The sequence below is a fragment of the Falco punctatus genome, assembly GCF_963210335.1.
Source record: "Falco punctatus genome assembly, chromosome: 2".
Classification (NCBI taxonomy): domain Eukaryota; kingdom Metazoa; phylum Chordata; class Aves; order Falconiformes; family Falconidae; genus Falco; species Falco punctatus.
In genome coordinates this window covers 32,581,590-32,606,970 of record NC_137581.1, presented here as the reverse complement: position 1 = coordinate 32,606,970, position 25,381 = coordinate 32,581,590, and the positions used below count along the sequence as shown (strand labels likewise).

Here is a 25,381-nt window from a genome sequence, read left to right as displayed (position 1 = left end):
ACACCTCAAAGAATAGGCGCGTCATGAAAGCAATGGAGTAGATGAGCATGGCCCTATTTCTGCCTCTACAAGCACAAGGCAAGGGACAGCAAGAGGCACTCCCAACATTACTCATTCTGACAGAAAGCCACCAGCAATCCGTGTAGCACATCCCAAACTGGGAGTGCAGCAGCCCACCCAGCCTGGTTTTTTAGGCAGCCAGCAAGCTGAAAAAAACACAAAGCAAAGGGGAAACTACAGTGGGGATGGCAGAGGAAAGAGATAAGAGAACTTAAATTACTGGGGGCAAAGGGAGGAGCAGTATGGCAATAGGAAGAGGGTAACTGCAGCGCCAGTCAAGGAGATTTCTGATAGAAATCCCTAGAAGCCCTACACACAGCCGCTGCGCCCCCCCCCCCCCATTTATTTGTAACTCCTCCAGTATTCATGGAACTTTTTGTTTCTCAAATAAGAAACAAAAATACTCGGGGCGGGGGTGGAACCAGACTTACAGACTTGAAAGTCAAATCTTTTAAGGTTGGTTCCTAAATCATACACTCCCCCCATAGCAGAAACACTGGCTGCAGCAAGCTCCACCGACTTGAACACTCCTGCAGCATTAACTTCCTTCATTTATGAAGCCACTGGCAGGACTGCAGCCAGTGTTATAGGTGTAATAGCTGTGCTCCAACATTTGGCAGACTATTGCATCAGCCAAGCTATTTTTAAGTACAATTCAGCTTTTCTTCCATAACCTGATGCAAGCTTATATGTTTTTTGCCTTTAAACACTGTTCAGTTTGTTCATCACCACCTTATTTGCCAAATATTAAGAGCCACTCTAGTATCATACAATGTCTAGCAGTGAGAACATTTATTAAAAGCAATGATTGCTATGCTTGACAAGAGAGCTGCTAATATTACAATTTATCCTTTTACATAATATAACAAAATTGAGTTGCCAGCTTTGCATTATTTCCATTTTACTACTTTAGGCTGTATCAATGATAGTATCAAAATATTTAGCATCATTGTGCAAAAAAGTTAAGGCATCACACTACTAAACCTAAAGTTTTTCACAAAAGCACACACTAAAAGAAATAAGAAGCACAACAATTTACAACAGAAGTTCTGAAAAATCAGGTTATCAAGTTTTAAACAACCAAAGTAGGGGGATTCTCAGTAAGACAACTTTGTCTTCAAACCTTATAACCAATACACATTCTTATTTGTGCTGTATTTCAAAGAGCTTGATCAGTTAAATTTTCTGATAGGAATTTTAACGCAATTTTATCTTGAAATTTGTACATGCAATTTTTTGGAATATCAATGCTTACATAGCACTTAGCAGAGCTGGCAATCAAGCCTTTAGAAGTTAGGCACTGTCAAGAATATTTTGCAACAGATGTAATTGTTCTTCCCCACACTTCTTTTAATTGCCTGTATCAGGGGAGAAGAACATTAAGTTCCCAGTTTTTAAGTACCCAACATTTTAGAAATCCCTTGCCCTTCAACCAACCAAAGCACAGACGAATGTTTTGGCAGTGTTCTCCAACTGCAAATGGTTCCGAGTGCCCAGTTTGAAGTATCTTTGGCTCAGTTTCAGGAGCATTCTTCCTTTCAGACCACCAATACAAGTGCATTTTAGAAAAATACGAAGTGAGACCAGTCTGTGCTAGAATAAATAACATCCAAGAGACAGCATGAAATAAAGATTCAACTAGAACCAAAGAGGTTTTATTAGAATATGAAGCTGCAATAAAATGGAATGCAACAAATGAGCCTTAAGTACAAGAGAACTACACTGGAAAAAAAACCCTGCTTCTTCCCAGTCCTCTGAGGCTAGGGAGGAACAAATGCCCTTCACTATATATTACCTTATTTTCCGGTTTACCCAAAAAAACAAAATTCAAAATACTTTCAGAGAAGCAAAACCAAATTTATGAAAGGTAGTACATACTCTCTTAGAAATAACTGTAGAAAAACAGCTTAGCTAAAAGGCTAGTTGAACAGAAGAATTTAGGAGTTCTCAACCTAGGACTGCAGCAGAAATGCAGCAGAATTCTTTACGTAGTTTTGCAGAGCTCTCCTCAGTTCCTACATTGTGTATCTAAAAAAGCATCTTCCTACAGTCTCCAGATAGTTTACAACCTCAGGAAAAAAAAATTTAAGAGTTTGATTTGTGAGGTAATTTAACTCGATCAGGAAGCTACAATCACCGGTTTGTTTCTCACACTGACATTACCCTTAGACTTGCTTTCAGGATGGCATTTGAAATATCGGCAATTCCTCAGACACAACACTAATATCTTAAAAATGCATCATGGGAAACCAGGGTTATAATTTGTGAAACTTGCTGTTGTCACGGTGATCTACTCAGACCCTAATATACAGGGTCCTGGCAAGGGGAAGACAGACTTACAGATACCTGCTCTCTCCTGTTTCTTTTAATACTTAACACCCTAGCTTTTTCCAAGAAGAGTTTCACAAAAGTTCATAAAAAGGTAATTTTCAGGCTCAAGACAAGGTGTTTGAAGAGGGATATGCAGTTGCTAGTTCCTCCACCTTTGTTTTGCCTTGAGTTATTTAACAAAGCCATTTAGCAATTCAACAAAGAGGAAAAAATAGAATAAACCTGAACAAGCATTCAAAAGCATATTCCATTTTCTTGGCTCCAATACACCCACCCTGGTCTGCTCACTGGCCAATGTAAAACCACAAAAAACCTAGCAAGTTCTGAATTACTAGTATAACGGAAGTCTGAGCATGTTATTTTCACTCCATCATGCACTTACAGCACATTCTCTGCTAGTCCAGAAGACACAAAATGAGGGGAAGGAGAGTGATGAACAGAAACATTCCAATGCTAGAATACTGGGAAATAATAGGTCTGGAGTACGTCATGAGGCCTAGTGCTTCCCTTGAGACTTACCAGGATGCATACAGCAAGACCAATGGATATGCCTCTCCACTTGTGTGATGATCAACACATGACTAGCTTCCTCTGGAAGGAGTTTCAGAGCATGCAGTTTGACAGCTGTCCAAGAAGCTTGTAGGCTGCTGCTCAAATACCACAAAAAATGGAGGAGTTGGCAAATGGACAACAGCAGGTCAGCAGGTTCTCCTGCAATATTGTGTCAAACTTTACAGTTCTTTACTTCAAGGTTCTGTTCTCTCTACAAGCATCAGTGAAAAGGAATTCAGAACACAAAAGTAAACCCTAGACTTTTGTCTTTTCTTAGACATCTCCTCAAAAATATGCATAACAAAATGAAAAATCCCTCAATCCCAAAGAGTTGAACTGAAGGCAGCTTTGCTGATTGCATTGTGGATTCCAAGACTGCAGGAGTAAGGAAATGGGACATGATATGGATATAAGGCAATGGGTGAAACAGGCAAATGTTAGTTATAGATCACAGAAGAAACAGTAAGTTTCCTTACAGTCCTATTAATTTTATTTTACAGAAAGCTAGATGTTCTCTCTCACACTACAGTGTAGTAAATTAAATTCATTAAAAATAAATATCCACCATAGTAACACTTAAGGTATGAAACTGTACACAAATTCTACTGCTTGTTAAAACTTGCTTCTTTTAAGTCAAACTGACAATCTCATAATGTATTAAAATAAACTAAAGATGGACAAAAAGCATTGCCAGAACTATGGGCTTAACACAGATAAAATACCACAGTGAATTCACCACACCTTTTTTCCTCTCCCATTGCCTAAACATCCCAGCTGAGGCCTTCAAATAAAGCAAATTAATAGGTTGAAGAGGAAGGCAAAGACAGAGACAGCAAACAGAGAAAGGTAAAGGGACCTCAGGAAGGAAGGAAGCAAGCTGTGTCAAACAAGACAGCTATTGGAATTTACAGCAATATCTACATCAAGTTTCCTGACGGAAGAAGAATGTTATGTCTGTTTTAGTGAAACACCACTTTCAGTTCTTGTGTTACCATCACAGGTCCTATTTTTTACATTAATTTATTTTAAAAAAGAAAACAGAATCACCAAACAAGCAATTATGCTTCATTGCTGCCTAAGTAATATCATTCAAAAGAACAATTTATAAAAGTGTATTGAATTTCTCTCAGGATCACTGACTAGTCAAGGTTGGAAGGAATCTCTGGAGACCATCTAGTCTGACTCCACTCTCAAAGCAGGGTCAGCTACCACAAAGGAGTAATAAGATACAAAAGGAATAGTAAGCTGTGAGATGTTCTTGAGTACCAGCTTCTGAGACTCGAAAGCAAGCAGAGTTAGCAACTACAAACCACCTTTCCCTCTTCCTGCCCATTTTTTTTAAAAGCTGGGTAGCAATGGCACATGTACTTCATTATTAGAATCAGAAGCTGCATGCAAGAGACCTGTATACCAATTTTTGGAAAAGCAGACTTTTTCTTTACAGGAGCTATCGTACATTCAGTGAAGCACAATTTGGCACAAGGCCATTAAGTAAATATATTTAACATATCATTCTGACATCTCATCAAATCTGTAAACTTACTTGTTTACACAGATGTCACTGTTTGATATTTCCCACTTTAGGGGACGCCTTTCTCTATTTGTTATGAACCTGCTCCAGGCAATATACCATTCCTTTACTGATGGGAACAACTTATTATTGATTCTTAATGAAGTATCCATATACAGCAGAACTAGGGCATCACAAAAAAGCTTGCATCCTAAAAGTATTAGTTTCAAGAGTGTAAAACACTTATTTAGTGAAGGTGGTAAATTGTTCTCCAACTGACAGTCCTGAATACATAAAATAACTATTTTTTAATTTATAACTACTTGTTTTGAAACTGAAGAGTCAAGACAGCTACAGAAAAGGTGTGAATTTTCTCTTACATGTCTGTATGGCTTAACCCAGAAAACACCAAAAGACATGAAAAAGAAAGTGTGAACAGAAATAGAAGCTTCAAAGAGCCAGTTCAAAAAAAGAGCAAAGACAGCAAGTAATATTCAGGGACACTATTTCTCATTGACTTCAAGAGATTTTCGTTAGGATGCTTTCAGACACACTGCACTTGAAAAGAGTATATGCCAAGACTAGTAAATAAACTAAAACAGCAAGAAAGCAAATAATGTAACCCCTCTTGAAGCATGAATATTAGCATGAGGTTTTTTGGTTGGTTTTATTTTGTTGGGGTTTTTAATTTTTCTTAGCGTTAAACCCATAAGCAGAACTAAGCGGACTAAATTGTTCCTCCCTACTTGTCAAGTAAACACTTACAGTCACTTGGGACCCTTTAAAGACAATAATTTATTTAAACTGGGCCAAAGACTTTGAAATTATCATGGGCATTTCTTAACACATTTCTGTATTACGGATAACAAAAAACAGTTTTAAACATCAAAGATGTGGAGAGTTTTAAAGCTATGATGTCTGTTCTAGTTTTTATGAACTAACAGACACATTAATGATAAAGAAAACAGTATACTGCAAACACAGTACAAGAGGTAATACTTACGAATAATCCCACTGGCTTCAATAAAAACTCTAAGTACATACATGTTTTCAGCTAAAGCTACATTATTAAAAACCTTAAGGATATAAAAAGTTTCAGAAACTACTTAAAAGTCAAAGTTGTGAAAAACCAAAATCCTCAAGGAAAGTATCCAGATCGCTGTTTTGGGGGTTTATTGGTGCAAGAGACAGATGAGATGTTCTAAGAACAAATATCATCAACTCTGTGTCAAACTATGGCAATTCACATTCTCCCACCCCATCTTGCTAATATTCCCTTAGAGAGCCATTCAGAAAAAAAAAAAAAAAAAAAAAAAGGCGGCTATAAATAAGGAGTTGCAATACAAGATCTCAACGAATTTTTAGAAAGCTATGACCATAAATTCCGATTGAAAAGTCTTTGCTAACTAGCTTTGCTTCTTTTTCCTCCAGGGAAAAATGTGTTCCAAATATTTAGAAATAATAAGCATTTGTCAAAGGCTTTGAAATTAATTCAGCCTAGATACAGCACAGAAAGAACCATCAAATCAGAAATGCTAAAAACTTAAGTATCCTTTTCTTATATATATACACAAGATGGCAAGAATGATCAAGTATCCATTAAAAAGTTAAGGAAAGGTTTGTTAGCCATCTCCCTTCACAACTGGGACTTCCATGCATTAAGCCTCAGATGATGGGATTTTTTTAATTATTAAGTAGGCTTTCTATTGCACAACTAATTATCTGAACTGATTATATTAACCTTTAGAGGACAAAAACTATTAGTACAAACAAAGAGTACTCAACAAGCTTGTTTTGATTTTGGAATTCAATGTAAGGTTCTTTTGTGAGGCAAGTGAAAAGCTTAAATAACACGGGGGATCAAATCATCCAAACCAAAATAGAAAAACAGCACTACACAGGTATCTGAACAAGGTTCCACAGTCCTTAGAACAGTTCATGTTTTCTGTACAAATTTCAAACAATGGAAACATATTTGCATTTCAGACGCATTGCAATGCATAATACATTTATTAGTAAATACAATCACTGAAATTCTATTCTTTTCCATTTGGAATCTCCTAAAGCTTCTGGATTTTAGTAGTTTGTATTTTAAAATAAGTCACAAACTAAGAAGAGTAGGAAGTATTTCAGTAGAGATCTACACAAGATGCAAATGTTTCTATCCCCTTCTGCATTTTTTAAGGGCACTGACATCAGGAGTCATTGATTTCAAAGCAATTTACACAGTACAAGTCATGCACTGAGCTGTTCAGGCTTCCTTATTTTTCCCCTCTGATGATTTGCCTCCATCCTCACTCTACTTACATGATTTTTCAATTTTTTTTTTTACTTAAAAGAACTTCAATAACATTTTGATATACAGTTTAAAAAAGTATTTATGCCACATCAATTAACCAGAATAGAGTATCTAAATACTCAGCAATAATAGAAACGCAGCAATCCCTTTCATCATTTTTTTCCATTAGTCACAAACGCCTAATTATAAAAGCATGATTGTTTCCAAAACGTGAACAGTAGTGACACTTCTTCTCAAAGGCAAAACAGAGTCAACACTTATAACTAAGTAATAAAAAAGAAGAGTAGAGAAGTGTATCAGGAGCACCTTACCGTAAGTCTTCATCCAGCAGAAATAACATTCCATCCATCCCACAGCCTATTAACCAATATTGCATACATCAAATACTTCTGCTGAAATCGTAAGTTTTTGCAAAAGGCACCTATTAAAGTTACAGACACTAAGTTATTATTCTAATTTAGAATTATGAACTTATCCAACAGAGCAGCTAGTGTCCTACAGAATTACTTGGCTAGTTCAGAGCAGTCAAGCCCCTTGTACCGTTGAACCGTTCATCACAGGCGTATCCTGTTGCATGTAGGAAGCAGCACATTCACATAAAATTCTTACATGCACACTTTAAAAAAAGTATTTCCACAAGACCATAAAAAGATTAGTGTTTGTAAGATCAGCAAAAAAGCCCTAGCCAATAACAGTGTGGAAAATGCTTCTGAAAAAGGAGCTAGCCAGTCTAATCACATATATCTAAACATACTAAGTATGGCAGCTTAAAATAAAGGCCCAAACCAACACATACTATTACAGAGTAATAGCTGGAAGAAGAGGATATATTTCCAGTTAATGGACTTGGCTTTACCTTCCCACCTGCCCCTCCTCACCCACCAATGTTTATAAACATTCCCTACCAGAAGATTTCTTTCATAAGAACATATCCCTTTTAGTCCTGTCTACCAGCACCCCTTCTTTGTCCTGTATTTTGGCTACTTAACTTCCACTAGCACAGTCTTCTCCTGCAGTCAAGTTTCTACTCCTGATCTTCAAAGGCCTTGCTGTCCCCTGCAGTGCTCAACAACATATGAATTGCTGCCACAGATCAAGTTCAAAAGACACAGATCAATAGCCAAGAACTTCTTCAGACCTTTTTCTCCTAGCACGCTTTACAGAGATATCAACAAAGTTGTATTAGAGAGGAACAGGTACATTTTAAGATTAAAGCTACACATAAGTAGTTCATACATGTGGTTGCATCGCCCTCCCCAATCTTTAGCACGCAGTTTATCTTCCAAAAATGTAAGATGCTCATGTTTGTCCCTGTTCCAGTAGAAGTGAGCAATATGTGGCACACAGTAAGCACTAACATAATAAGAATTAGGGTTATTATTTCTTTATGGGTATTTTATCTAACTCCCAACAACTCTGCACACATTTTCTGAGAAGGTATTAAAAATTAACTGAACAATTAATGAATCACCTTAGTGTTCCCATAAACACTGCATTTTACAATATCACCTGGATGATAATATGATGCAAATTTCAAACACAGACTATCCAGCACAAGGAAGAAATACATTTCCTGAACAATAGTCAAAGTGTAAATAAAACACTTGGCTAATCTTATTAGTTAGTGCAGCACTTTCCAATCTTATATTCAAGGTGCTTCATTAAGACAATGGTAAGATAGTCTAGTTGGACTTATATAACAAGACAGGTTATAGAAAAAAATGGATTAAGTATAGAAATTCATGCAAAGACAGCAACACTAAGCAAAACCACATTTGCTAACTGGTCTTACACATTAGTTATAAGCCATGAAATGACTTGAAGTACATGACATTGGTTTTTGAATTTTCTATTTTAAGCCAAGCGTAGTAATTCCCTCCAATACTACCTGATGCTGCAGCCAACAGGGAACACTTGATAGTTTGTATTGGATATCTAGAAAATGTTACACTAATTTATTGGCTTTAGTAACTGCTATTAATTTTAAAAAGTACGTTTTGACAAACTTTTTACATTCAAAACAAGATCAACGGGCTTCCTGCATTCCTAAATTTATTAATCATTTTATGGCTAACTTGCAACATAATTGCATTATTTGTGTATAATCCACATCGGACTCTAGTTTAAAATCTAATCAAACATCCTCTTCAAACACCAAGCACAACCCCTGAAAAGTCTGCAGACTCCTCCAGCTTCTGAAGTAGGATTCCTGGAACAGGTGCTGTAGTTTAAATACAACACTAATATTTAGCTGATAGCCACATCATGAGGAGCAAAACAGGCAGACACAATACCTGGAGCTTGTCTTAACCCAGGCTTTGGCTTAAGTCCTTCCCACAGTGGTACTCTTTTAGGGATCATATTCAGGTCTTGTCCAAATACAAACTCATTAGACAAAACATTTGTTTCCACAGACTGGACAAGATATACACATTCTACACAGTATTCTGCTGTTGGATGGATTAAAACAGAAACACAACTTAATGAAAAGACAACTATTTTCAATATATTACAAATTAGACGTTCTAAATAAAGTCAGGAAAAAAAACCCGTAAGTAGATTATTTGTCTCCTTCAGGGTTTAGTGACCTCTGTCATGCTTGCTGATCTGCAGAACATCTTCTATGCCAGCAACTCTAGAAATCTGGAAGTCCTGAAAAATGTGCTCCAGAATTTATTAGTAGCATAAAGCCAAAATCCTCCTCAACATTACTTAAAGCATTTGAAAAAGCAGCACTGTGATGAGGGAATGTTTTGAAAAAATTATGCCAGATCTCAAGAGTCCTGGTAACATCCTTTAAGATTACTATTAGCACCCTGATTGCAAATATGACCACACAGACATGAATGAAGACAAACTGTCTTGTTCTTTTTTTACCGTGAAGACAGTTCAGAGCAACTCTGGCAACAGCATTTACCTGACAGAATTGGAAGGGGAAGCACAGGAAGCATTTCCCATCTTTGTGGGAGAGTCCTTTGCTGGCAGCAGTAAAATTGAGAACCTGGCAATTTTAAATGCTTGCTACTTGCCTATTTATTCATTAGCAACAGCTAATGGAGTTATCCACAGACACTAAGAGGGGTTATCTCAGAAGGCATCTTTCCTCCCCTTTGTCAGAATGTAACTACCAAGGATGACACTGGGAGGAGCAGGGAAGGAGGCTGCTTAAAGCCATCCCTCCTCCAGGACCTGGAGCATCCTGCAAAAGGACAAACAACATACTTCAATTCCATCTCATAGCCACTGAACATATGTTTATAAAGTAGAACTAGCCTAGAAAGGCCTACAGTGTATCCCGACATAGAACCAAGCATTTGAAAAATATGCAAGCAGGGAAAACAAGAAAAAAAAACTGCTGAAGCTTTTTCTTACCTCACTGGTACAGCTACCACTTTACTCTGTAAAACTTCAGCAGTTCTTCACAGCTAGCTACTCTCCATGCACACCTATAATCAATTTAATTACTTTGTGTTGGCAATAAGAATTGTTGGTAATCTCGTATATCTTTACAGGATTTTAAGCTCACTCAAATATTTTGTTAGAGGCACATAATTTTAAAATTTTGGAGAATTTAAAGCTTCGAAAAGCACCTTCTGATGCTTGTTTAACATTTAAAGCATTCTTCTTCTTCTTTTACAAGCCTCCTGGATGTTTGCCAGTGGGGCTCTAATGCCAGTACTATAGCATCCAAAACACTATTTTAAGCCATTGCTATGCTGACCAACACATTTTTCAAGCACAAGAACAGCTTCCCAAAAAATATCGACTGTGGGCAAGTGTTTTTGTCGTTCATTAAATTGTAAATATCTTGCTTCAGCTTACAGGTCATCTTAATTTCTGACCCATGCTTTGATAAGAGCAGGGCAGTCATTACGCCTTTCCCTACTTTAAAGGTGCAACAACCTCTGAACTATTGCGACTCTCCTAACTCACTAACACGTCATTGCATCCCACCTAGCTTTTAGCAGCCATGGGATCAGTTGTGATCATTCACATTTCTATGAACAGTCAAGGGTATCTATGGCCACCTTCTGTACCTGTTTTCCCATTTGACTCAATCAGTTTCCTCTCCTGCCCTCACACTTCACCGCTATTTTCAATAAAGTTTGAAATAAAAATAATTTTAAGTTGTAGTTTATTTAAGTTTGGAATAAGAAGGTACAGAGCAGTATCCTGTCTTCAATAGCTGCCAGCACCAAGTTATCATGAAAAATCACTGAAAAAGGTGAAAGTAGCAGCTACAATAGATACATCTCAAAGATGTACTTGCTTCCCCTGAATTAGCTAAAAGTAGTCCTAGAAGCTGAAGCCAAAAGTCATTTAATTGCCATGTACTATTATAATTCTGTACCATTCCCTATATAAACACCAGGAAAATGTACACACACGTTATATACACATGTACATTTTTTCTCCTTAAAGTGCTGCTAATTCCTAGGCCTCTACAGGATCTTGTGGCAATGAGCTCCACAGACAAATTATTTCTTAAAATTGGCCAAGGCAATTTTACCCATGTTCTCTTGTTCCCAGATTATTTGAGGGCATATAAGGTCCACATCTTGTTCTGAAGTAGTTCTCATTTATAATTTAAAGTACAAAAAAGTGGCTATGTTATCATAGCTTTAGGCTCCTTATGAGTCATTGTCTCCATCAGAAGTGTGATGTAGGTTTACCATTGAGCCTTAGAGATTTGCTTCTCTCTTTAGGTTATTACTTTGTCATTACATTCTGAATTCCTTCTAATCCCCTGTAGATGATCTTTAGTCATTAAAAAAAAAATTACACCACCACAACTGAATTTCAAGATGTTGTAGGACAGGCTCCGAGGACACAGCAGGCCTTAACTCATTAGCTTTTTGTCCTCAAAGGCTCAAGTTAAAAGTACTCACACAATTTACACGATGGACATCCTGGGTTTTCTATCTGTCCGCACCAAAGCCAAATGACCATTCTGACACATTTGGCAACAGATTTGCAACTCAAACATATTAATTCACCACAGTAATAGTGGGTAAGAGTGGAAAACCCTTAGGAAGACAAGAATGATCATCAGATAAGACACTCTACTTTGAGAATGTATCCACGAAAAGGAAAGCCACTGACCGCAACACCAGCTCCACTCTCTGCTGGCATCAAACATCGGAAGCAAGAAACCTAACCTACAAGGACAATACAAACAGCTTGCGGTTAAAGTAAGAGTGACTCTCTAGGGAACAAAGAAGGGAAAATAATACAAACTGAGGTCTTCGCACAGTCTGACAAGAGGAATTAACAGCCCACAAACTTATCATTAGTTACATTGCTCATGCCATCCTTTTTCTTACCCCCTCTCATTGCTTCTGTTGTAAAGACTCACCAAAAGACAGCCTCATTTTCCTGAATCAAAGCATTTACCATTCATCGAGAGTTCTGAAGCAAACAGCAAATGCTGAACCAAACTGGATAAATGGAAAAAGCACAGGACACAGTACTGAAGCAGACCTGTAAGACACCATTCCAGGCTTAAAACCAAGATGCGTTAGTTCACACAGCATGACAGGTCTTGCAAGTGTTACATTTTGCCAACATTACCAGGAAAGGAACAGAACAAAGTTTTGAAGCCTCTACTTGGGTACCTAAGCAGAGCAACACAGTGAAGCTACAATACAAACAGTGCACAACAAGAAAAGCAAATACACTAGGAATTCTTAAAATGCAATTTGCATCATATAAAATATGCCAACCTGGTAAATCTACAATTAACTTTAACCAAGTGCTTCTATTATGTAATAATTCTGGAAGGTATTGGCCTCAATAGTTAAGTATCAATCAAAAACCAGTCACTTCCAAGGATATACAGCAACCCCACAACACTCAGTCATACTAGCCTGACTACAAAATCCACTCTAGCTGGCCAAAAGCTTCTCCACTGGTCATTTCTTCCTATGGCACTGGACCTCTGGCCATAAGCCATCAAGAGGGAGTAGAGAGAAATTATACTTAAGGTAGGAGAAGCACACATGTTTCTAGATACCTTTCAAATAGAAGGCTAAATGTTCAGAATCTCCATTGCAAACTGCTCCAAAACGCAAAGCTCAATTCAGGATTTTCAAGTTTTCCACATCAGAGCTCTATTCACCTTCCTTCTCCAGCAGTTCTTTCTTCTATTATTTTTATCAATTCCCTGATTATATGAATTAACACATGTCCTTCAGGAAGATCAAGCTGCCAAGTCAACAGCTGCCATCCTGACATTTTGAGGTGTTTATTGCCATGTTACAAACACTTTTTATTTCCTTTGCAGAAAAAACAGAACCAAAGAGTCTTCATTGTCACGTTTCACGTCTGTGCAATCTTAATTCAACCCACTAACACCAATATACTTGAGAGATAAAAAATGCCTACTTCATCAGAAAAAAACGCAAATCTCAGATACTGCATTTCAAACCATTTCTTACCATTTTAAGGTTACAAACTTTCTTTACCACTTAAGAACAATCTCACAGAAACTAGTCACATTCACTGACAGACACTATAATTAGTGTTCAGACATGGCTGGATCTTCCTTCATAAAGGAAAAAAGCCTCCTTTTCCTGTCAATTGTATTTGGTACATTTATTTTGTGGTCACTTTAGGCAGATTGGTCTACCAAAGGTAGATACTTCTTTTAACTCTTATTTCTGAAGCAAAACGCAGATCTTTCCAGCAACCTCATGATTTCTGAAAGGGCTTCATTTCTAAATCTTGTCTCTTCATTAGAAGCAGACAACATAAATCAGTGGCTGAAAAAATGCAACTGATGAGCAAAAATTAGAACGTTCAGTGTTCACCCATCATGTTCAAAGTATTTTGCACAGGGAAAAATAATTTTTACTTCATTATAAATGTATACCTTAAAGCATATATTTAGTATACAAAATACTACAGAAGATAATCTTTTAATATATTTTTTCATATTATAGTTACATTAAGAATGGCATCCAAGAAAGTTGACGTTTTTAATAGAAAAGGCATTGTTTATTTACAGAAGCTCTACATATACATATCACAATTTACTACAGAAAACAAAAACTTTGACTCCAACATTTCTGAACACAGACCTCACAGTGCCAAGTTGCCTATGCCAAATTGTGCAAAGCTACACGGCAGTATTATTTGATGAATGCAATATGTGTGACTGTTCTAGTGATCACAGTAACAAAAGCGTGGGAAGATTTGTCTGCATACACAGAGGCTACAGACGTAATCCAGAAGATATCAACTTTCCTCTTAAGTCAGACAGCAGGTCTAGTGCCTATCAAAGTACTTCTGTTCCAGAGCTATCTGACAGCAACTTTGAGAAAGTAATTCGAAAGAGTAACTGTAAATCCACTGAATTATAGTACTTCTAAAGCCAAAATAGAAGACAGACAGAAAAGAAGGGTGTTTGTGATTTTAGATAACTGCAGGGATCTTACACAGATATGACTTGATCCTCCATCTAACATATGTTAACTCTATCATTTAACAAAAAGATATCCCAGTGTTTTGGGTTTGGTTATTTTTTTGTTCTTGCAACATACAAATAAAAAATTTTAGATATTTATAAAGCGTATGTGTTCCTGTAACATTAAGAATTGATTAGTCTGCCTTGTTTGGAGGTTGGAGTAGGAAGGAACTCTTAAAAATAAATCTTAAATATTTTACAGAATTCTTTGAAAGACTGTTGGTGATACTTTCAGAGAAAACACTTTCATCCAGTAACTAAAAAAAGTCTGTTCTAAATATTTTAAGGATTTGGACAGTAAATATATACATTAAAGAGCCCCAGAGACTGGGCTTTGATGGTCAAGGCAAATGCAAAAAGTGAAGGTAACTACTGCTAGTCACAACCGTCTGCTATATGTTAAACATTTATTTCTCTCCTTTCACAGATCACAGTACTCTCTAGAAGCTGAAAACGTCTTCATGCAAATCATCGTCTTGCATTTACCTGTTAATTTCCAATGAAGTAAAAAGACTGCTCAATTACTTCACCATGCTCCAGCATAAGCAAGCAGCACTAAGAATCTATACATCCCAAGAGCTGAGTCAGTGAAGCCTTACAGAAGGAGCTAACCCATGCTTTCATGACAAAATGGTGACTCAGTTTTCAATGCAACTGTATTCCACAGATCGTGTACTTCGTTAGCAACAGGTTACACCTCTACAGGAATATACAGATTACCAACCTGCTTTGCTGCTCTGTTTTTTCATAAACCATTAAAAACATTTAAGATTTTGCCTGCTTTAAAGTATCACTGTCTTAAAATCAATTCAGAAAGTATATGGACATCAGACAGCAAGTCCTTTAGGACCACCTCTTCTGTTCTTTGTTATAAAGCAACTAGCAAGGTGGAGCCCCAGTTCACAACTAGGCCTTTTAGCCACTATCCTATAAATAAGAGCAGCCTGTATTGCCAACAACTGCATATACTTGGCTCTAACACACACATGCCTGATACCATTTCTAAAATTAAAATCCCTTTCCCGACCAGAAAAAGAAAGAAGAAAACCGTAACTACCATCATAAATATTTCATACTTTCTTCCTCACTCCCCTGTCTCCAATCAAAAACGTGCTCAGGTACCCCTCTCTTTCACAAGTAATTACAAAATTGGAAAGTGTCTCACAAACTCTGACAGAAAGAAAAAAAACACAGAAGCACATACAGATCCTGCACCAGTCCCTAAGCAGTTATGAGTAACTTGCCATTTCACTCAATTTAGGATATTAGGCCTACTAAAGAAACCCTTGGCAGTGCAATATGCTGATCCATTCTTAACATAATAACCTCATTCAATATATTAAAGAGGTACATTTATACCTTTAGTTCATTTGAGTGCTACAGTAAATTATTTAACAAGTGCTTAAAAAAAATGTAGTCATTAACTCATGGTTCCTTTTATTTTCACTTAGTCTTATAAGAATGCAAGAAATTAAATTGTAAAGAGCAGCAACTGCTCGTTCTCTCACCAGCAGGTTTGTTTAGGGTTGCTTGGGTTTGTTGTTGTTTTTTAAAAAAAGAAGGATTAAGCTTTATATGTTCTCATACACATGTATACAGATACACAATGTTCAAAATTTTAGACCAAAGAATCTCCAAAAAAATTAATCAAGAGATTTAGCAGACATTTCTAGTCAAGGCCAGGTCAAGATTATCACTAAACAGCTTATAACATAAACAAACCGTAATACTGAATATAAAATAATTTTTTCCACAAAATCCTTCCTTGCCAGATTTCAGAGATGCTCAGAGTCTGAGAATCCTGAACACTAAAGGACAATGACAATTAACACCATGCACAAATTTACACACACGACAATCATGAGACATCCTGAACTGTTCTGCTTCCCTTTACATGCCTTTCTTTCTATAGGGCAAGCATTGCTGCATGAACCCTCGTGAAATCCCAGAGGAAGCTAAAGCATTCCACTTCTGTTAGGCTCACCCTGGAAGAATTAAAACACTATTTACAGTCCACAGACAGACTTCCTCAGAGAAATACAGCATCTCTTCACATGGTACACAAAACACATTATGGTACTTTGACACATACATCCAGTAAAATTACCAAGCTGAAAACGCTCCAGGAAATCTAGAGGAGTTGGTTTTGGTGGTTTTGTTTTGTTTTTTACTATGCTTATCCCAACTCAGTGGCAATATATGTCAAACAATTCACTCACTATTCAGATTCTACCTGAGTAGCTTTTGCTTGCTCTTCTTTAAGAAGAGAAATTTTTCATGATTGCAGCCACAATGTAAGTGAAAGCAATCATACATGAGTTACTTTTAATCACAGTCTTCCTTACTAGTTCTAACAGCACTAAATAGATAGAAACACAAATTTAGTATAGTTACGTTTCAGATTCCTTCAATTTCTACAGCTTCTTATATATAAGTTATGACTGCCAGTCATCTCTTTCATCTGTATACAACTGTGACAGTTGGATGAAATGAAGGTCAGAGGAAGCTTAAAAGGCATTTAAGTTTTCTCTCATCTTGACATGGATTTCATCCCTCTACATTCCACAGGGAGTTCAAAGTTGCTGGAAATTTGTTAAAAAAACATTAAAAGTTATTTCTATACCATGCATTTGTTTACAACAATTTAAAACCAAGCACAAGCAACTCACAACAGACACTAAATTCAGAAACCTAACACTTTATGCAATTAAAAGGACTAGGTATGTAAGCACCAAAGAAGATTAACACTTGATTACCAATAACTAGGACTGTAATTGACCCATGAGACAATGGATTACAAATAGAAGATCAACAATGTTTGCAATAAAATGATGTCACTTATATTTGATGTGCACCTTCTGATCTTACAGGAGTGAGTCAAGTGTAACACTGAGGATACAGAAATAAGCATACACTAATAGCACTGCATGCTGAAATTACCTTATCTGTGTAACTTGTCTTTACGAACTACACTGCAACACAGTAGTAAAAAAAGCTATTATTAAATGCATTAAGACACCAAAAGTATTGTTGAATGTGTATCCACATATTCAGCAGCTTTGAATACTGTCCCTAATACTTAGCACAGTACTTCAATACTGTCGCTCAAGTAACTGCTAGATAAGTTCACATCTTGATTACAAAGACATCACAGCTCTAATAAGTTCCTGGTGGATATCCATGCTAATTAAAACAACCTAATAAAAGCCACCAACCCAACAGACATACAAACAGGAGGTTGGATAAGTACTTAAAATCACATGCAAGCTCAAACAATTTGCCTGGCCAAGTGGCTTAGCACACAAGCAGGAGTTTATAGAACACTCTACAACCAACTTCCATTTGCTATCAAATCTATACCTTACTAGAAATTCTGTCTACATTTTTTTTAACAGCCTGTGGGCCCACCCATATCTTTCTGTTAAGTCTAAACTTATGGAATACCACCTTCTGCCTGTTTTAGCAATTTATAAAATCATAATCCTCCACTATACTCAAAAGAATGGGTTGTTTAAAAGTAGACGAACAGATGATCAAGATACCCCTTAAGTTTTATTAAAATACAAAGCACAGTTTTCTGAAAGTTCCCTTGAGAAAAAAAACATCAGTGGTACTTGCATTTGTTGCTCTTCAAGGATTATAGTCAGCTTCAAAAATTATTATTGACTAGAAATTTAACTAAAACTTCAAACTGCTTTACTTCCTACTCTGTTCTTCTAATATACTTTGAAAATCCGGTACTCATTCCAGATCATTATCTACAACCCGCAGCAAGGAAGGCTAATTATAAAGGGTAGTTTGCTTAGGTAGACATTCTCTGCTGAACAAAGAAGTTACTTTGTCCTGGACCATCACTAGCCCTGCACTGCAAGACGAAACATAAATTGGGACAAGAACTTCAAGCCTGAATGCCTACAATACTTAAACATATGTCCTGATTGTCAAAGGTACTCAATATATGAAACTTCACCAACACTAAGCACCTCAAAAACAGTACAATAAACTCTTAAAGCATGAACATTTAAAAAACACATTACAACACGCATTTGCTTAAGCGCCCAAATTTATCTAACTAGGTACGTGTGAATTTTACGCAGAGCACAGTGGTGAAAGCTTGACTTCATATATGTAGCACATATGGAGCAACACTTTGAAACACTCCTATGCTTATATAGGCCAGTTTAAATGTTTTTTAATAATTGAATTCTTAAAAAAAGGTTAAAACAACTTAGAAGTCAAGACCCACATGTGTAATTCAGACTGTGGAATAGAAAAAAAATTCAGGCATCACTTCCGCTGTACAAAACAAAGCTAAAATAATTTAAAGAAAGTAATAACAAATAAATTGCTTGCTCAAAGAAAATGGCAAACAAGTTTACTGTGATTTTCTCAAATTACTGAAACAAAGTGTTCAAGATTTTACTTTGCAAGTGTAAAAAAATTCATATAATTGAAAAAGTTCAATTAGTAAAGCATAATGCTGTTTCTGAACTATGATGAGTATCTCTGCATGGCACCAAAGCCAAAAGTCGTCATTTAGTAGGTGCTAGCAAGTCATTTAGTCCGTAAGATAACCAACCATGATAAAATACCTAAACTATCACAGGCAATACTCTGACATTTGCATGTATGGGATCATTACAATCCCTGCCTGCCAAACATTTATAATCTCTAAATCCCTCTCTGAGGCAAGTCTGTCCAGTATCAGTGGAAGATGGAGACTTCTGCATGTAACTGCAACCACAAACCAAATCCTGCCTTCAAACACTGTTAATGTGTAACAGGTGTTTGGAAGGCTGGCACAAAATGAGCTGATAAGGGTTTCCACACCACAAGTGACTGTAGCACCATCACTATCTTAGTAACCAAAATCCAAAAGCAAACCAAGAGTTAAAAGATTTGCAAGACATTAAAGCAGAAGGATGATCAGGTGCTCCAATTTGATACCATAATTATGCTGCACTTCCATCACGCAATTTGTAATTCTGTGAATGCTTTAGAACAGGCTAAAATAAAGTGGTATCTCCAGTCATTCAAGAGCTCTTTCTATCTTACCTTTAGGCTATGGTTTCCTGTACAATCACATTGAGAATAAACTAGTTCCTTGTTTATGGTGATCATTACCATTAAATAATTTACTGAATAATCTTACCCTTAGTCCCTGCTTAGTATGCTGTTAAAGCATGCTTTTGCTTAACAATACTGCCTTTGGTGGCCTAAATGCACTAAATTAAAGTTATAGGCCCACTTAAAAAAAAGTTTTCAATTATTTGTTAAAAGTGTAATACCTATTACACACAGCACACTTTAGTCTCATAAATTAATCAAGAACAGAAATGAACATGTGCATTCAATCAATGAAAACAAAAGACAATATTCTTTTCTATTTTTTTTTTTTTAACATTTCACCTACACCAAACTGCAAACCCAGATCACAAAGTATTCCCAAAAAGGTCATACTAAGAATACACTTGCTATTATTACACTGATACTCAGATGTGCATAGTTTCTTCTAGAAGACTACAGCAATACTACTGTTTACAACTTGACCTACCCCCTAAGCTCTTAAGAGACCGGTCTGAAAAGGCTTATTTATTTCATTACGCTCTGTAAAGTGAATGGCATTATAATAGGGGATTTTTGTAGCATAGGTGTGCTACCCATTTGCTTTTTTACTTACGCTTAAGCAAGATACATGAATATTTTGGGGGTGGTTTTTGGTTTTGGGGTGGGGGGTGATGTATTTATTTCCCCCTCCCATCCTCTTAACTTTGCTAGTTTACCACAGTTACAGTCATTACTCTGTTGTAACATTATCTACAACATAGTAATTTGTAAAGGCTGAAACATTTCACTACCAATACACAGCCTGATGAAGGGATAATTCTAATTTCCAGATTAGCCTGTAACATAAAGAATGCAAAACCTGAGACAGTAACATAGATTGCTTTTCAACATTAAATATTTTAAAACCTTTTGTTTCTTTTTGTACATACATACATGATTTAGTCTGCTTATCCACTGACAATTTCCGAAGACCAGCCAAAACTGTAGTGCTAAGGAACATTTTCTGGAAATCACTTTATCAGTTGGAGAGATACTTTTCTCAGTATCTCCAACAATCTGCCTTAAGTGCTAAATTACTGCTTTTACAACCCCCTGATATCTGTTGGTTCTTCCTGTCTTTAAAGACAATGCAATACCAAGCCTGCAGCAGTCCTTAGTTCAAAGCATATCATGGCATGCAGAAAACACATCTATAAAAAGAGAAAAAAGGTCCATCCAAACAGGTATTGCCACCTACAGCTGGCCAGCAGACATACAAGGCGCAGACTGAATTCCTCATTGTTCTTTACTCAGAGCAGAGAACTAACAAAGTCAATTCAGCCAACTGTAGGTATTTTATTTCATCAGATGAAATGAGAAGCTGAACTTGTCAGCACGACACAACAGCAACCACATTTTCTTCACCAAAGCACTCTCTTTTTACTCATGTGACTTACCACTACCGAGGGTAACTATTTTTTCAAGTTACATAAATAGCCAAATTAAAGATATGAAGAGAATTTTCTAACAGTCAATTGCCCAGAACTCAATTTATGCAGTTTTCACATTGGTGGCAAGACTCTGCAGCAAGTTTTAAATCTGAAAGATGGAAAACACCACCACTTCCCCCAGGATGCAGCTAAAAAAACCCACTACCATGCTAAGCCACCATAAATCCTTCATTGTGAAATATCTTCTAGAAGTATCTTCTCCCTTTTTCATCAAATACAGAAGCAAAATTTCCAGCCAGTAAGAAAGCCCATATACACTCTAGAACAGCTTGCAAAATAATTATGCGAAAGTTACTGCATCAAAAATAACATTTAATTGAAACTTCCAGTTGTACTTTATTACATTCATTCTCTACTGCCTAACATCTTCAATAAGTATTCAATTACATCTGTAAAAATCTCATTTGTACCTGATCAACCTTCCTAACTACATACATGATTAAAATTCACCCGATTTTCTGACTGTACACTTGCTTTACAAGCTAGTGCTAGTTACTACTATCAGAGATTCTCAAAGGCTGTTTACAAGTCTTTTCAGTGCTCACATTCAGCGTTAATCTTACAGTCTCTCCACAGACCTAATAACAAGTCAAAACATACATCCTAAACAAAAAAATATTTCCTCCAACATTTGTCTACCTCTGTCCAGGTGTTAAGGGATCTTTTAATAAAAATTTATCTTCAAAAAGAAAACTATGAGGTTGTCAGATAATAAAGAATAATTCAAATCTCTATGTCAGTTTTATGTGTTTATCATCACCATTTCCTCCTTTCTCTTTTGCTTCACTGTTTGGATGAAATGCACATACAGGTGAAAAGAACTTGCATCAGACTAAATAGAATAAAAGCAACTCTACAGGAAATGCTGTCAAAGATCGGAGACAGTTATTAGTTCTCTTTCATTCTCAAAATCTGTTTTTGAGTAATTGTGAACAATGTTTCAGATTAAGTTATTTTTAAATTCAATTACAACAGCCCTTATAAATACTGTAAAATACACTGACTTTAAGTTTTCGCTTTACAGGTAGTTTAAGAATTATACAAGTCTGTACAAAATCTTATTGCAAGCATCTGCAGCATAATAAGGCATTGTCTAGGAAGATGTAAAACTGATTTTGCACCAGTAAGTACAAATACACAAAAGAATTCACCACAATACAAATATGTATTTTTCCATACTTAAGTTTCAAAAGCATAAAAATAAAAGAAATCCTCTTCTATGGTTCTAGGGATGAAATACTAAGCTCAAAAGACCATGTCTAAAATTGACAGGATTTAATAACCAAACTGAATAAATCAAGATAACTGCTGCAAATCCAAGAAACTATATGAGAATCATGCACTGAAACAAGTCCACACCATGACGCAACCCAAGAAAAAAAGATACTTAACATACAAAAAACTTGCCAGCATTTTTAGTACATTGAAATTTTAGAAGAGATGATGAATCTACCGACATACAAACCTCTACGGCATACCCAACAGGCTGAAGAAAGACTAGTCAGAAAAACTAGACGTGGGTTTGGTTGTCGGGGGTTTTTTTGTTGTCATTGTTTTGGATTTTTTTAAAACACAAACTGTAATGGTATTATTTGAATCCTCTCCTTAATAAACTAAGTTTGCAAATTAATTTTCCATACAACATTCTGCCAAGCAGTTCATTTTTAATATCTCTTATTTCAAGTCAAAGTGAAGTTTGTTTTGTTTTTTTTTTTAAAAAAAATCATTCATACTGGGGATATAAAGGCTACAGTTTTCAAAGCAGATACACCGACACACTCTACACTGCCTATATTTAAAAGGCAATGCCCTGATAAAGGGCATAGAAAGAGCTGCAAATGGTGTTGTAAAAACTGAACAGGCCTAAAGACTTAAAGATACTGGCATGTCTTTAAATGCAATTATATACAGGTTTAACGGAAGCTGGGAGTTAATCTAAACAAGGTATTACATGGGTCAGATGTTTTTTCAAAGGCACACTAAATGGAATTTTACAGCTTCTTCGCTGGCCCAATTATGTCATCACTTACTCCTTTCTCCTACCTTTTCCCTTGCCAGGTTTAGAATCACTTGGGACGTATTGATACGTATCTTCAGCGGTATATGTATGCATGAGAGAGAGAAATAGGGATTTTATACACACATATTTACAGCATACCTCCTTCTTAAATGCTTATGTACTGTTACAATACACTACCTTTTACCTCAGTAAAGGGGGGAATAATCTAACAAGCAGGCAAAAAATTCTCAAGAACTCTAGCTAGAGACATCCGATGGCCAGAGAAGTGAGGAAGCAAGCGGAGTAACAGCATTATCTTGCACTGCCTTTATTAAGTGATGAGGTCTAAGCTCTGGACCAAAAGAGATTCCAGTCAAGATGACAATACAAATAATACCTTGCCCTGAGATCCCCTGGAAGCTGAAACAGAAGCCATTTCACTAAGTTTTTAATGCTACAGACAGCTGTATGGGGACAAGTACTGCTGTAAATTATCTAACTGTACACAAAAGTGACCTGACCACTACTGCCATGCAAAACAAAAAGCAATTATTTTTGGTCTCCATTTAAGAGAGTCATATCCTGCTCTGTGTAAAGAATCTAAATGACTTTCCAACTGCAGCTAAACAAAAGTGTAGCCTACCTGGAGATGACAGACTGAACAAAGACACAACGTGCATGGGAGAAGAAAGGATATGATCTTTGGCTAGCCAAATAACAGAGGAAGAAGGTATTTCTGGCTATTGTTACCTTCAGGGAATTAAATATTCTGGAAAAGCTACCAATCATGACGAACAGCTAACATATGCTCTTAAAATCAGGGTAAAGTCACATGCTAGATGTCATTTTCCAAAACACTGAGTATCAATGAGTTTATGATTCTCTTACTCAGCTAGGATCCCTGAAAGCTTAGGGGGCTTTTTTTAGATGATGGGGAAAAAAAACCAAAACAAACAAAAAAACCCCGAACATAAAAAAAAGCAACACACAGCACCAAACACAAACAGGACCCATGAAGAGGATTAGTGTCCTGGTTTAGAAAGATCGAAGGAAGGAGGACCAGAAAACATTTCTGAGAAAATTGACTGCTAGTAGCATAATGGGTGACACTGTGGGCTTTAACACTTTAATCTGTCTTCTACCACCTTCACGGACAAAACGAATCACAATGAAACAGTGTTGGAACTTGTCTTCTAGGACTCCTGGAAGACAAGCTGCTACTCATTATAGCTCTCTGGCATCTTAGAAAGATGTGATGAAAGCCACTAAGGCAGTCAACACCTCATGATCAACATAATCAGAGGCTGCTGATAGAGTTAGTATTTTCAATATTGAAGAGACTCTAGCCTCTCCCAGCAACACAATTTTTTTTTTTTTTTTAAGTTTGGCCACTGATACTACTCCTGATTTGAGTTATGGCACCAAGAAGATATTTAAGAAGGACTTCACCTCCCATTGCTATGGCATTTTCCTCCACCTTGTAAGTGTTCAGTGCTTTATTCTGTCTCCTCACTTGAGTCTGTTTTTCTTTTCTAGTGTTCTTTTCTGTCCTCTCCCACATTCTCAAGGCAGGTTATTTAAAGGTACTTCTCCCATTAATGTCAGCTTCTTATTAAAAAAGAAGTTTTTTGGGAGAACCACCGCAGTCTTCCTGTCCATTTGTAAACATGTATCACAAGAGGTCCTCAATACAGTGAGGAATTTCCTCAAAGAATTAATATCAAACAACTGCACTTTGAAGCTGCTGTTTGGATTGCTTCAGCCTGCACATGCAAGGGCCTTTCATAACTGACACAGCTTTTCTGCACTCACCGTCACAGAAATGAGAATATTCACATGCTCTTACTATTAAGACCAGCCAGTGGTCATTTATATGAAAAGGTGAAGGTGGAAGAACATGTGCAGTTTCTTATTCTGACTGCATAGAATCAGTGCACCAGATTCAAAGGCTCACCACCCCTCCACAGGCCTGCACGGCTCTCACAATGGATTAATGCTTTGAAGTAAAACCACCAAGACCAAAAGTGCCCCAAGTTCAATTTAAAGAGCCACAACAGTGCTGCTGAACCTCCCTTTTCCCACCATACTCATTTGCCTAAAGCACCTCTTGGCTATCAAAGAGGAGGCTTCTACATACACCACAGACTTGCAACCAGTCCAAAGTGAGTAAAGTCAATCCTCGAAAAAGAGAAGCTGAGGCAGGATGAAGTCTAGGCTCGTGGGAAAAAAAATAATCTACCTAGGAATAAATATTCATTATTTCAATACAATAAATAAGCTAAACTACAATCACCACTAGCATACCCACATTCCACAGTATCCTTTTGTCTTCCTCTATACAATGGGAATATACACACTGTCACAGATTGTTAAACGCAATTTACCCATGCAGCAGTTTCAGAGCATAATCAATACAACCCACCCACCCTCCCAAGAGAAAAATAAGTATTTTAATGTAATACCTACATGTGCCGGGACCTGAGAAACAATGTTTCTGATTAGACAAAAACATCACACCACTTCTATTCACAGAATGGCTGTAACAAGACCTGCAAGTTAGTGTAAATCACACTGTATCAGTCTACCCCTTAATAAGGTTACAGGCAGT

General features: G+C 36.7%; 1 protein-coding gene and 1 long non-coding RNA gene across 3 annotated transcripts in view; both read right to left on the bottom strand.

The window, feature by feature from the left end:
• The window catches only part of LOC308059444, a 36,915-nt gene extending 11,535 nt beyond the window's left edge, over window positions 1-25,380 (bottom strand). The window contains exon 1 of the long non-coding RNA XR_013926243.1: window positions 492-25,380. This is a non-coding gene — a long non-coding RNA (uncharacterized lncRNA). The remainder of the gene's footprint in view (window positions 1-491) is intronic.
• The window catches only part of TSC22D1 (TSC22 domain family member 1), a gene marked incomplete at its 5' end in the record, with an annotated part of 95,808 nt that overhangs the window by 66,528 nt on the left and 3,899 nt on the right, over window positions 1-25,381 (bottom strand). The window lies entirely within an intron of this gene.